Raw genomic sequence first — 12,829 nt, 5'->3', positions numbered from 1 at the left:
ATGGTATTTAGAAAAGTCTTACTTTTATAAAACTAAAACGATAACAAAGTGAAAACGCTTGCCAATTATTTCATACTTCCCTATCTCTGCAATAATCTATTAAACGACAATTTGCTGTTCAATTCCATTCATTCCCTCACTAAAAACCAACAATTTCACAATCACCTAAAATTTTAAGTCGATTGCGTTTTTAGTTCGTTCAATCATCGAAGCTTCAAGTGCATATACTGTAATGGATAAAAATATAAAGTGATATTTAAGTGTCTGTGCAGTTGAGCACTTTGCGGTCGTAGTGTGGAACTCTAACTACGGGAAGCCGATACGTTGGGTTTTCCGCTTTGCTTAATAGTTTTGTTCGTTCGTTTCTGGCCACGGCATATTGAAGGAAAAAGGCTAGTTTTATTTCTATTCTACGCTTATATTAAAAACGTAACAGTTTCATGTGAAGAGTATTGCGAAAATCGTTAAGTTGCGTCCTTATTTCTATTGTAGTATCTTTTGGAATATCTTTGTATTCTGTGAAAGTCTGTAGAGTGATTTTTTTCCGTTAAAAATTACTAGGCAGCAAGAGAATAGTGTATTTTTCAATCCTCCAGATCAAACTTACATAAAAAGAACATAAGTGGTCTTTAAAACATTTACAAAATCTTTATAGTAAAATTATTCCATAAGTGGCGTTATTTTGCCTCTGCCTGTTCTATGAGAAAAGGCGTGATTTTATATATGAATATTTATTATACTTATAACACCCCCAAAAAAGTTCATAAATCCGAGTCAAAATTGCACACACGTTACACTTTATAAGTGATGCTTGCGTATAAAAGAGGAGTGCCTGCCGCGTGATCTATAGTTCCATTTACACGCCACTCCGACGCGTTATTATCCGTGCAAACAGGTAGTGTCACGGGAAAAAATACAAGCACTTAACGAAGAGAATACATTATAATATATACTTGTTGATTTTGGCACATATGTTAGGTTTTTCGAGGCAATCTGGGTTTTAAGAATTGGGAGATAGCTTGAATTAACCGGTTTTGTTACAAATCGTATTTAATTATTTGAGTTTTGAAATTTACGAGAGAAATGCGATATTCTATCATGTAATATTGTGAAAATATCTAAGTTTTTGTACATTTTTGGCCGTAGTTGTTCTGACAGCTTACGACCACTCTAAACCTACCGTCCACGGCCAATGTATCCAACACCAGTAAAAGTAAAAATCAACAGCGACAATGCGTCCGCAGCCTAAACCGCCAAATGAATGTACAAAACACACAAAAAAACATCCTTTAAAAATGTATGTAAGTGTACAAAACGTGCAAAAAAAATCGGCTAGCGAAACGGGAACAGCATTAGCAGCAGTGCAGGTGCACTGTGCATTAGTAGCGGTAAGTGCGTCCGCACTCCGCCCCACTCCTCTCCAGACACGTTGATTAATGCCCGGGTTTATATTTTATTTTGCACTCAAGTGTAAATTTTATACGTTATTAGTGCGGTCTGAATGGTTTTTAATTAGTGTTGCTCGATGTTGTTTAATGAGGTGTGGATCAGCGAATGGGATATTTCCTAGGCTTTCTATTTGCAATACACGTGCGGTTATAACGTGCTGAATCGCTATCAAAGGGCACGTTTTGTTCAGTATTTTATTTTCACTGCCTAGATTTTTATTTCATAGACTGGTAAACATACAAGGATTAAAATTTTATTTATAGAGAAGACCTTCACAAGGCACGATTAAAGGCAAAAGATCTTAAAGTCAGTATGGCAGACCGCATCATGATTAACCCGTAGTAAGAGTTAGACAGTCATTTAGAGACAGGTCTTCGAAGAGCTGAATTTTACTAGGCTTGGTCTAAATGAGCCACATCGTAATCAAAGGCGCTTTTTTAATCATATCACACGAATATTAAAGTTTTTATGAAAGGTATTATGTACCGCCGTAGGTATTATTGTTCAATTTACATGATATCATACGAATGTTCGCTCAAAATAATCGCGAATGCAAGGCTATTTTTAAACTCGAATACAACCAGGCTTATCGATATTTATCGACGCAGATAACGCATAAATATTTGTGTTGCAGAAATTGTGGGAAAATTCCTACTCTGGGAATTTTCCGTTGTTATTAGGAAACGATATGGGAAAAATTCCGTTCTGTTCTAATTAGAACACGGTCGATTAGTCATGGTTTTCGTTTTTTATCTGGTTTTATTTTGTTAAGTTAATGGAGGCGTATGTAGCCAGTTGCTTTCAACAGTCGATAAAATACGATCATAGAGTTCAAAGTCTTTTAGATTAAATATTTTATAGAAAATGGCTTAATAGTATTTGAGCTGAAAATCATCGCTTTTGTACCTTTAAATTTGGTCTTAGTTATTGTCATTAAAAGTGGTAGTGTTAAAGCTTTTCAAAATCCTTAATTACTTTGATGCTATGTTAAACACTAACAACACGAAAGAACGAAAAGATACCTTGTTTGATATATTAACAGAGCATGTAGGTACAGTGAGGATCACACATATGTATACACTGCCACGTTTTTGATCGTACTTTTTAAACATAAATATCAATTTAATTATTGCTATTACTACTTTACTCTTGACTACTTAACACTAATTAAAGTAGTGGTTGTAAAATTTAATTTAAGTTAATATAATATACAATACTCATTCCACTATTTTCATTGGTAAATAAACTTTTGAAAAAGTGATGCATATTTTTGACGCAGGCCGTGCTGTTTTTCCAATTTGCCTCCAACAGCATTTTCATCTCTGAACAAGAACGTCATAATACTGATTGAAAGTCCATAACCATTTGAGATCTGTAAATGCCTTCGTAACAATACCACGATGAAGTTCTTGAAACCGCATCCCAAATTCCCTGAAGTGGAGACCTCAAACTCAATAGAGCAATCTTATAAAGCGACAATATTACTTCCTGTACACAAAAAACTATTGATAACCCTTACATACTAAGACATAAAGTTGAAAATCGCTTGGCTTTATAGCAAGTGTATTTGGTGATCAAAATCGTGACATACGGTTTCGTAATGACACAAGCAGGAAATTTTATGGCTATCGGCTGTCATTGCAGTTTATTGTTAGAGAGAGATGGAGATACTTATATCCCTTTTATTCTCGGAGATATTTATGATATCTATTGGGTTAGGATATTAAACTATTATTCTACTTATCTTTCACTATGCGTATATTTATTTAAGATTGGAGGATTAATGTTTGCTTATTGCATTTATGAAGCAACGCAAATATTGAATAGTCGCGATGTATTTTTTTTCATTTATCAAATTGACATTTTTATTAATTAAATTGATTTATTTTAAAGAAATTTAACTAACGGTTTACAGAAAATTAATGTACATACATATAACTTAGTACTTGAGAGTTATTTGGAAGTTATAGCAATGCTTAGAGTTTCTTGTTCAATGGTTAAAATCCCACTTTGACTCAATGCTACGTTTGCAAGTCTCAATCCCTGTTGATCTAAACATGGGATAGATTCAGTGCTTGGTTGCGGTCTGCCTACTGTGGCCACGTAATGGTATTTAAGTTAACGGTTAGCACTTACGCTGTGTCTCTAATGTTTCGAAAGGCAAGTAAATGTCGATTCTTGTTGTTTTACTACAAAATTATCTTTGAACTCAGGCTTCTAGCCTGTCTCTGACTTATGTCTCTTCATAGGTGTAGCGGATGATTTGAACCTCAAATAAGTATTTCAAATTATGTGACAGTTTTGTGTCGAGAGTCGAATTGTAATGCATGAAGATTCCTTGCAGTTAAAACCGATTTACCAGAGTTTCTAAAAAGCACTGTTGCTTTAAACAGCCGTTTAATAAACAAACACAAGGAACAACTGTACTGAAAAAACACATAAATGTAATTTATCTTTTCGTCTACCCGTAATTTTCTCCTAAGACCTCCAGCGCTCCCATATTTGCAGCGCCTTTAGCAGTCAACTGCTTAAAGAAAATGTTAGTTTTTAAGTAATTTCTTGCGCTCAGTATCACAGTTCCGTATGTATCACAACTAAGTAGTTGTGAAGTAGCGGCGACTCAAAGTTGTAGCCTGCGCCTGCCGGTTATGCCGCCGATAATTTACGTCAGCCTCGCCGCGGCGGATACCGACGTGTGATCCTCGTAAAAGCTTGTTCACTGACATGATATATCAATTATGGGATAAATATGATGCATAATTTGACACGAAATATTAAGAACTTTCGGTGTGAGTGTTTCTGTATTGAACGTATGGCATATAAAGTGTTATGTATGCTTACTCATTACTGTCGCACACTTGCCCAGACCATCTCCCAGATTAAGAGACTGGTAACGCCTCGAGGTCACTATGCTGGCTAAATGTGAAGACTTTGCACTTCGCCTGAACTGTTACAGGAACTCTCCGGAATCACGATGCTATCGCCCATTTTATTTTAAACATTTTAGTGCAACTCTCATACGGTCATCTGATTCCAGACTAAGTAGAACTTGTACTGTGGCAACCAGACAACTGATAATGTATTATGTACTTTAAAAGACCTAAAAGTACAAATTTACAACCAGGCTCAGAACAGGAACTCATGCTCATCACACAAATTTTGTTCTCTGTGGAATTAGAAACCCACTACACGCGGCGTTAGGTATGTTGCGGCGGGGTGACAACGTTAACCACTGCACCAAACGTGCTGTGTAATCTGATTCTTATTCGAGTACTTTAATGAAAAAGCATACAAGATGCCAATATTCTCTATAGAATCCAGTCACCAAATTCACATAACTAGTCTGGAATCAGACCGCATCAAAGACATCTTAACCTTGTTCAAAGTTCACTGGCCACTGTTTATTTGTACACCACAAATTCTCAAGCAACGTTCACGCAATCAACATTGGAGTATGTCACCACTATGCACCTGAGATCAACAGAATATCTCCCGATACTGTGTGTGACCTGTTTCATTACTTACGGCTTAGTACTAAATTACGTTGGTAAGATGCATTGAAATTGACCCACTTTTCGCTATTTATAATGTTCTTAGAACAGATAATTTTAGGGATTTGTTGCCAAGAAGAGAGAGAAATCTAGGTTTATTATTTTTTGCATCAAAGAAAAGATATCTTTTTTAGACTTTGGTAATTTTGAATATTGCATACGGTTTGTATCAATGAATAAAAGAGATTTTGCAAGCGGGCATAGCGCATTGGTGTAGAATATTGAAGAAGGGATTCCAGATGAAAAAAATAATGTTTGTGGAGCCATAGAAAAACAGCTAATTCTGGGAAAGAAATATATACAGCAAAAGTCTGAGAAAATTCCACATCTTAAAATGATGATTTCCACAAATGAAACTCAACTAGTAATTTCTATTAAAGCGTCTAAAAAGAAAATAAAAATATCTCAACCAAACAAAAAATCCTATCAAACAAAATTCCTCTTATCCTTATAACCAGAAATCAAAACATGACCCGCTGCATCATCCAATCTGAAATATCAGAGTTCATTTTGTCGAAGGGTGGAAATAAATCAAAACGATGGGGAATTCTGCGGGGCGGTCGACAGGAGAGCGATCACATAGACTTCACGTTCACAATAGATAAGCCGCGAGTGCGACACTACGACGCACGCGGATAAAGGATGTCTCTAAATAATGTATTCAAAGTAACGCTAATACGGAGCATTGTTGAGCTTCTTTTGCGCCTGGTGTACAGGGTTTTATTGGATGCGTTTCATAATAGGGAATAGAAATTGTACATTGGTAAGTTGTTTTTGTAGTACAAGTATTGATAGAAAATATATGTTTTATGTACCTCAAGCGGTGCATAGTTTAGTAAGGAGTCAGTTTATTAATACATCATGAAAATAAGTTGCAGATTTATACAATAATAATTAGCAATATGTCCATTAATATAATGGTTTTGTCCGTTTCGTTTTTGAGTCCAAAACTAACACATTTACAGACCAAGACATATCATTAAATTCGCTAATATATAATACCCTCCAGGATCTAAACCCCTTACAAAACCCTTGAGGCTCATAACCATGAGCACACGCTTCAAGACAGTTGTTCTACGTTTCAAGAATACACAACAAACTCCACATATTCGAACAATTTTCCAAAGTTTTCCACACTCATCGCAATACGGATCTCATTGATAGCACGTATACCGACCGCGAAGGCTTGTGGAACAACGGAAATATCTAAATAGCATATCGCGAGTGCGAGTCGCGCACAAAGCGGAGTTTCAAGTACGTAATGTCATTACAAACTTCGCGACTATGATGCGCGACGGCTAAAGGTATGACAAGTAGCGGGGGAGGAAACGCTTTGAAATAAAGTGACGCGAGAAACGTTGCGGTTTAGATGTTATTTTGTGACCTGCAGAAAAAAGTACTGAAATAAGAAAATGACATCTATTATACATGGGTATAATAGATTTCATTTTCTTATTTCTGTACTTTTTTCCATTCCATTTTCCCTTGTAGGAAAAATTATGTGATTTTATTTATGTATTTACCAACAGTATCCAGCAGGGCAGGTGCCTTCTTGTGCAATAGGAAACATAAGAAGGTCTTGATTCCCCATCGGTATTGGCTAATTAATATAAATACGGATTTTAAAAAGACGTTTGAAGTCGTAGAGAGTATTTTCACGAGTAATTTAAACATCATACAAAAATTACCCCTTTAGTTGAACAAAGTCAAATATAACCTTACGTATGTAATCTTTTCTGCTTATGAAAAGGTTTATCTACTTGAATATTGCTAGAATCTTTCCATTGTATCAGCAATAACGCATAGAATTAAAAACACATTTTCACCTCGACTTATCTGCGCAAAAAGGAGATGAATATTTAAATAGTAGAGATTAGTTGTTAAAGGCCCTATATACTTATTATCGTAGAATCGTCATATTATTATGTCAAATGGCGTTCTTTAATTTCTACCTACTCTTGTGGACAAGGCGTGATTTTTGTGTATGTAGGTATGTATTACCTATCTTAATTAAACAAATATATTGGAAAATATGTCTATCTGTATTTAAAGCTTTCACTGCTATATTGTTGAATTAATTTCGATGTAGTTATAATCAATCTGGGAAAAAAACCGCTGGTTGTTTTATAAACGAAATGTTTAAGGACATTTGACTCCTCTTACCACCTTTATAACCACTCCTTTTTGTACAAACTCCAGCCGCAAAATAACACAGAATTACTTTGGCCTACTTATTTTAGAGAAACTAAGGAACATAGCATACGATTCTAACTGTCAAACGCATCAAGAATCTATATAGTTACACAAATACAACACCTATCTATTCAGAATATTGTAGACAGACTTTTAAAGTATGTAAGTCAGCTAAGTCCTTTAGTTAGCTGATAAATATGAGGTTAATATTATCGGCAAACATTGCACATAGCCCTAAGGCTTCTCATAAGGCTTTATAATTAGCGTACTCTACGATTACTAGCGCACTATCTCAAGGCATTATTTTAAATTAATAGCTACTCAATTTTAATACGTCTCGTGTGTGCTAGATTAAAATTTATGATCTACTAGCTTTTGTCCGCTACTCTGTCCGGGTAGAGTAAATTAGAGCAGCTTTATCGCAAAATATTCTTATTCAAGTGGGATTTCCAGGATAAAAGGAGTATGTCTTTTCTCAGTTCTCAGACTATGTTTGTACAAAGTTTCACCCATACTGCGTTTCTTTCTACGTGGACTATATGGCGTATTACAGAGTTACCATTATCGTGGGATTTGCAAGATAAAAACGATTCTATATTATTTTTCATCCGCAGTATCGTTGTACAAAATTTCACCCATATCGGTTCTCTAGTTACGGCAATGAAGAAGGGGACAGACATACTGACACTCATTTCACTATTACATTAATAATATTACAAAGGATTATATTCTAATACTGATCTAAGGTTATATTAAAGTCATTCTGTGTCGTTCAACTTTACATATGAATTTTGACAATATTTGATATTCCACTTCTATTCTTAAAAGACATTCTCGAATTACAAATTAATGATGCGTATATTATGAAATGAAAATGAATGTATTTGCTATCATATGAAATATGACAGACGCGCAATTATCAAAGAGACTCAAAGAAAATTTACCTCAAGTATGTATTATTTTGATCATCTTAACGGCTTAAAGCTATGAGACTTACTCATTAATTATTTTACTAACAAATTTATTAAACAAACTATATTTTAAACTAGTTGACACACGCTGAACTTCGCTTGCGTCACATAAGAGAGGATGGGTCATAATTTTTCCCGTTTTTGTAACATTTTTCCTGGTACACTACGCCTGTTGGCCGTATCGTGATGATATAACCTTTAGCCTTCCCTTAATAAATGGGCTATCTAAGACTGAAAGATTTTTTCAGATTGGACCAGTAGTTCCTGACATTAGCGCGTTCAAACAAACAAACAAACTCTCCAGCTTTATAATATTAGTATAGATGAAATAAGAAACAAAAAGTGGCATTAACTGATTAAAAATCACTCAACAAAAAGTTCATAGTTGTATTATAATCATACCTTCTTCCCATAGGGGGTAGGCAGAGAGACCAGCGAACGAGAAAGACAGTTGTATATTTTTTAATAAAAAAAGGATTGTGTTGACACGCATATAAGGTATCGTCAATCCGTCTAGCAATAAATCAGTGATTTTTTTAAACATCCATTATCCATTACTGTTTAACTACAAAACATTATAAGTAAGAGTTCATAGACCGGAACACAAAAGCTGCCGTAAAACGTTATGAAACTATTCCACCCCTTCTCTTTCAACATGGACCACTCCACAAAGTGACACCCGAGGCTGCAGTACCTACTTCTCGCAAAACTATTTAACTAAAAGGTACACCGTTTGAAAACATTTCCTTAAAGGAATTATTAAGTACTTAAGTCGGGAGTATGAGCGAAATTCCTCCCTGACATTACACGAACGTAATAGGCAATTTCCACCTGAACTTTCATCAGCTTTCTGAGGTAGTTTTTATAGTTCCTTTAGTTTTAGTTTGCTGTTGGTTAATAGTTTTTAGTATTTAACTATTTTTACGACTACTTTGAGGCAATTGAAACCCTGGGTAGTGATATTAACGTAAGTAGTTTTTGATATTTCCAGTTTCCAGATAGGTAAAACTAGCAGCTATGTACATGTGTCGCTAGGTTCGTAAAAAAGTACACCTATACTAACATTATCAATTTGAAAATGTGTTTGTATCAAATAAAACTGACAAGGTGATAAATAATATCCCGGACAGTGACATCATTTACCGCAGGCAGTGCCAGGGGCAACAGTTAGTTAATATTTCCCGGGAACGGTTCAAATGATAATTGCTATAAACAATCATCACAGCAGTTTCCGCGAATTCGGATTCGCTCTGTCACTACGATATATTTTAAAACTAGCTGACCCGCGCAGCTTCGCTCACGCTTTCTTCTATAGCTGTCCCGGCAGACTTCGTACCTACTGCCTCATCGATAAATAAAAGACCTAATCTTTTGTATAAAATGATTTTAAAACAAACAAATCGAATCTGTATTTAATAAAAAAGTATTTATTGAATAAAGCATGAAGTTTTATTATTATTTTCAATACATCATGTTGCTTACTTAGAAAACAGAGTTTTCCTGAAATACTGGCTATTTATAAGGTTTTAAGTTGATATTAACAGACACACACTGTTAAAATACAGTCTGTTTACTAATTTAAAGCTTTCTCATAAACTATATTTCACAAACTTCTAACGACTGTCCTTGCGATTTATTTATGGTCATCGCAAAGGCCAGACGTACTGGAAAAAGTAAGCGTTTAAAATCGAATGGTAAGTCCGTTGGAATCATCGGTATCCGCGGGATCAAGACATCCTCTCCTTTGTATTTTTCTTTTATGATTGTCGCCTCAATGACGTTATTCATCAGTCTTTTCAAAGCCAGTCTTGTTCTATTGCATAGTCGAGGTTGATTATTGTTACGCAGCATGATGACAACTGATCCTACTTTTAACTGCAAATTGCAATCCAGGCAATTCTAGTGAATTTAAGAACTCAGTGGGATAGTTGATTGATTACAGTTGATCGGGGAATAACTGGAAGAGTCTGACGAAAATCACCTGACAACAGAATCATGGCCCCACCGAAAATATTTTGTTTGTTGTTGTTGTTGTTGTCACGAAGATCTTTCAACGTTCTGTCCAGTGCCTCGAGTGACCTCTTATGGGCCATTGTGCATTCATCCCATACTATAAATTTGCATACCTGTAGGATCTTGGCCATTGCGCTATTTTTGGCGATGTTGCAAATTGGTGTTTCGGTGATTTGCATGTTTAGTGGTAATTCCAAGGCAGAATGTGCAGTTCGCCCGCCTTCTAGCAGAGTTGCAGCTATTCCAGGTGAAGCCAACGCTAGAGCAACATCATTTCGCGATCTGATCCTCGCCAAAAGCAATAAAATTAAAAACGTTTTTCCGGTTCCTCCGGGAGCATCAAGGAAATAAATTTCACCAGATCCACTGTTCACAGCTTCTATCAAAGTGTCGTACGCAATTCTTTGTTGTTGATTTAATTGTGGAACATTTGTACGAACTGTTTCGGCCAATGCTTCAATGTCGTACTGATGTTCTCTTTGCAACTCGTGGTTTAATGCATCGTGCATAAGACGATTGGGTGCTGTCATTCCCAAACACGACAATACTTTATTTGCCATCAATAAACACATATCTTCTATCATGATCAATGTGTCATTGAAAATTTCTTCATTCATTTGTATTGTAGGATTCAAAGTTTGACGGCGCACACGATGCAAAACATCCTCAGACATGTCATCTCTATACTTAACCCACAAATCTTTTGATTCGAGGGGAAACATGTCGATATGATAATCGCAAACAACGTACGAATTTGATGCGGCGACGAAGATATTACGGAATCACATGATCAGTTGACATGCCTCACGGTAAGTCGCACACAGCTGTTCATCAACTGTTCTCAGTTGTTTAAACGATGTCGGACCACGAACATTCACCAACAACAACCGCAAATAATAACATTCATCGTTATTTGGATGTACTGTGTAGATGCGACCCAGAGCATCTGAAGCAAATACATTTGGATGTCCTTCAACTGGTGTTCCTTGTTTTCGACGCTGAAACGATTTCGATGATGCGTTCCATGTGTAATAGCGTGGCATGTCAACATACAGCAAAGTGCGAGCAAAATCATCAGTTTGACAGACTGTGAAGAAACTTGTTAATGTTGTCGACGGTGGATGTGCCGCTCTGTCTGCCGCGTTAGATTCATTAAAATAAACTCGTTGACCATTTTCTAAATGGACTGCCAAATGGACTATTGTAGGTTGTCTTCTCCTCGGCATCGTAAATTGTAATTAATCAAATTGAAAAAAAATCCTGCTCATTTAGCAGTAAAGTGTCACTATCACAAAAAAGAGCACATTACTTGGAATGTCACTATCACAAAGTATCACCAAAGCAAAGAAAGTTCTAGCGCACGTAGCCACAAAGATAGATATAATATTGTAATAATTCTTAAAACTTCATGCTTTATTCTATAAATGCATTTTTATTAAATACAGATTGGATTTGACATGTTGTTCTATTTTAAAAATATCTAGATATTTGTTCTTTTTTTCGTTTTTTATGTACTATGTATTTTGTGACTGAGTTTTAGCGAGACTAACGAACAGCAATTCATTTTATATATATAGATAACGAAGTCGCGTTATGGCATATCCACCTTTAAAACAGTTGCCATGACAACGGAATTTTGTTAATTCAATGTGTCATTATAAAATTGATTATTCGCGACTTCGTTCGCCACCTGATTTTTTTCGGGAAATGCGTCATTTTCCCGGGGTAAAAAGTAGCCTATGTCCATCTCCTGGCTCTTAGCTACCTCCCTACCAATTTTCAGCCAAATCTGTTCTGCCGTTCTTGAGTTATAAGTGGTGTAACTAACACGACTTTCTTTTATATATATAGACTAGCTGACCCGCGCAGCTCCGCTCACGCTTTCTTCTATAGCTGTCCCGGCAGACTTCGTACCTACTGCCTCATCGATAAATAAAAGACCTAATCTTTTGTATAAAATGATTTTAAAACAAACAAATCGAATCTGTATTTAATAAAAAAGTATTTATTGAATAAAGCATGAAGTTTTATTATTATTTTCAATACATCATGTTGCTTACTTAGAAAACAGAGTTTTCCTGAAATACTGGCTATTTATAAGGTTTTAAGTTGATATTAACAGACACACACTGTTAAAATACAGTCTGTTTACTAATTTAAAGCTTTCTCATAAACTATATTTCACAAACTTCTAACGACTGTCCTTGCGATTTATTTATGGTCATCGCAAAGGCCAGACGTACTGGAAAAAGTAAGCGTTTAAAATCGAATGGTAAGTCCGTTGGAATCATCGGTATCCGCGGGATCAAGACATCCTCTCCTTTGTATTTTTCTTTTATGATTGTCGCCTCAATGACGTTATTCATCAGTCTTTTCAAAGCCAGTCTTGTTCTATTGCATAGTCGAGGTTGATTATTGTTACGCAGCATGATGACAACTGATCCTACTTTTAACTGCAAATTGCAATCCAGGCAATTCTAGTGAATTTAAGAACTCAGTGGGATAGTTGATTGATTACAGTTGATCGGGGAATAACTGGAAGAGTCTGACGAAAATCACCTGACAACAGAATCATGGCCCCACCGAAAATATTTTGTTTGTTGTTGTTGTTGTTGTCACGAAGATCTTTCAACGTTCTGTCCAGTGCCTCGA

The 12,829-nt window shown here is 35.7% G+C and overlaps 1 protein-coding gene across 1 annotated transcript in view; it reads left to right on the top strand.

Annotated features, from left to right (window-relative positions):
* The window catches only part of LOC142975126 (cytochrome P450 9e2-like), a 285,548-nt gene that overhangs the window by 178,749 nt on the left and 93,970 nt on the right, over positions 1 to 12,829 (top strand). The window lies entirely within an intron of this gene.

Source organism: Anticarsia gemmatalis, chromosome 8 (genome assembly GCF_050436995.1).
Source record: "Anticarsia gemmatalis isolate Benzon Research Colony breed Stoneville strain chromosome 8, ilAntGemm2 primary, whole genome shotgun sequence".
In the NCBI taxonomy this organism is placed as follows: domain Eukaryota; kingdom Metazoa; phylum Arthropoda; class Insecta; order Lepidoptera; family Erebidae; genus Anticarsia; species Anticarsia gemmatalis.
The sequence above is the reverse complement of the archived record's forward strand: the minus strand, read 5'-3'. Positions and strand labels throughout refer to the sequence as shown.